Below are 1,912 nucleotides of genomic sequence, written 5' to 3'. Positions count from 1 at the left end.
TAATCTGCTTTCAGAAAGGCACCAGAAACTTGGCTGCCTTATTTTGATATAAATTGAACAGCATAAAATAATAGCATAAACCAGAGGCTAGAGTGAGACTAGCCAAGTTACCCCAATAGGTCTTTCCCATCTCTAGCACTCAGCATCTGTTTTCTTGTGGAGCACAATGGTGGTTTCTGCCCTTTGGAGCTGCTGAGTCTCATATTCTAGTGCTTGTAAAGTTTGCATTGTGTGGAAGTTGTGTAGCAGTGGCAAGACAAAGCTAGGCATCTGAAAGGCCATGGAGGAAGATTTTTTCTAAAGACATGCTGCTCCTAGATAGGTTATCATGGCTCATGGACCTTAATAAGAGATCTCAGACTAATTAAACTTTAATACTATGGTTGGGTAAGGCTGACAGCTCTGCTGGAGCCTGACCCATTTCTCAATGTGCTTTTGTGCCTGCCTGACTTTTTTCCCCTTCCTTGCCCTGCTGTAATCCTTACAGAACATCTGCCCCAGCCAGGAACAAATGGATACTTGTTCTCTGGGTGCCTCAACCTTGTGTCCTTGTTGGTACTCTCAGGTTCTGAAAGCCTTTCACCCTTTGTTCCTCTGCCACTTTCCCCTTGCAACTCCGTAAGACTTGATTAATCCAAACACTGCGATCCTGCAGGTGCTAGAGTTATTTTTAGCATTAATGTTAGGGCTCTGCAAAGGGTAGATGAAGATTTATGATTTTGTCTCCTACAAATCTCATGGTTTTTCCTTTCTCTTCTGTGTCTTGGATAGATTCCAACATACCCCCAAATACTCCAAATTGCCTTTTATTTCTTTAATTAAAGAGCTTTTACAGCCAGCAGTTTTGCCTCATGACTGTGCGTCAGAGTGGTTCCCACATCTCTTCTGAAGTTCAGCATGTTCAGCTCTTGCTTGTGGACATTGCAAGTCTTCATCCTGGAAAGAGCCTTTTTAGCACTTTCTGTGGTGAGCTGGGAGAAGAAAGGTTGCTTAAGCATCTGAGCACCTAAACACAACTTTTGTAGCAGATGCTTTATTTTCTACTTTAATGTTTTCATCCACTATTGCATTTTCTCCTGCAGCTAACATACCTGTGCTTGACTTCAGCAGGCTCTGAGTTTGTACTTGTGACAGAACAGGGAAAGATTTTTTTTTTTCCATTAGGAAATGTCATTGAAGAATTAATTTGTGTCTCTCTTTGCTTGTGTCTTGGGTGTTACTCTCCTTCCTGGGCACTGCACATTCAAACATGACCATGGTGTTGCAGTATGACCAGGATACAGCTCTTTCCATGGCTTTTTTTCCCCAAGTCAGGCATGCCATATGCCATATCTGTTTCCTGGTACACCTAAGTCTGACATCCCAAACCCATGTTTACACCACACTTAAAATTAATTTGATTAATCAGGGAGGCAAATGTAACTACCATATATTTTCCAGCATGTGTTTAGCCAAGCAGGTGTGCCCACTTCTACCAGCTGGAAGCTGCTGTTTTCTCCATGTCCTCCTCTGGCTTGCAGTCCTTCTCCTCCCCCTATATAGGGAGGGTTGCATTCCGGGTTTGTGGGGGCACAGAATGTTCCTTAATGTAGAATCAGGAAAAGTTATTGCTATCTAAATCATTCTGCTTTTCTGCAAGCAAAATTTCTCTTTGGTGAAACATTTCCTAAAACCTTGATGATTATCAGCAATGCCTAGTAATGTGCCTTTTCAGTGATGCTGTAGGCTTTGGGAAGTTTGAGGGGCAGTTTGTGGCTCTGGACACAGGAGTAGTTGATGTGTGAGAGGACCCCACTTCTTCCACCACTGAGCAAGGTTTGCAGTGTGGCTGTGCTGTGGTGCCAGCCATTGTAGGACTAACCAGCTAGGGGTGTCTCCAATTATACGTTTCCTCATACAAACATGAAATCAA

General features: G+C 43.1%; 1 long non-coding RNA gene across 1 annotated transcript; it reads right to left on the bottom strand.

Moving 5' to 3' along the window:
* Positions 1-799: 799 nt before the first annotated feature.
* LOC146436476 (uncharacterized) lies at positions 800-1,673 on the bottom strand. The gene is made up of 2 exons (XR_014852909.1): positions 1,427-1,673; positions 800-971 (listed from the first exon to the last, which is right to left on the bottom strand). It is a non-coding gene; the product is annotated as an uncharacterized LOC146436476 (long non-coding RNA).
* Between the last annotated feature and the right edge of the window lie 239 nt (positions 1,674-1,912).

This window comes from Lichenostomus cassidix, chromosome 5 (genome assembly GCF_008360975.1).
Source record: "Lichenostomus cassidix isolate B80296 chromosome 5, HeHo_3.0, whole genome shotgun sequence".
NCBI classification, from domain to species: domain Eukaryota; kingdom Metazoa; phylum Chordata; class Aves; order Passeriformes; family Meliphagidae; genus Lichenostomus; species Lichenostomus cassidix.
The sequence above is the reverse complement of the archived record's forward strand: the minus strand, read 5'-3'. Positions and strand labels throughout refer to the sequence as shown.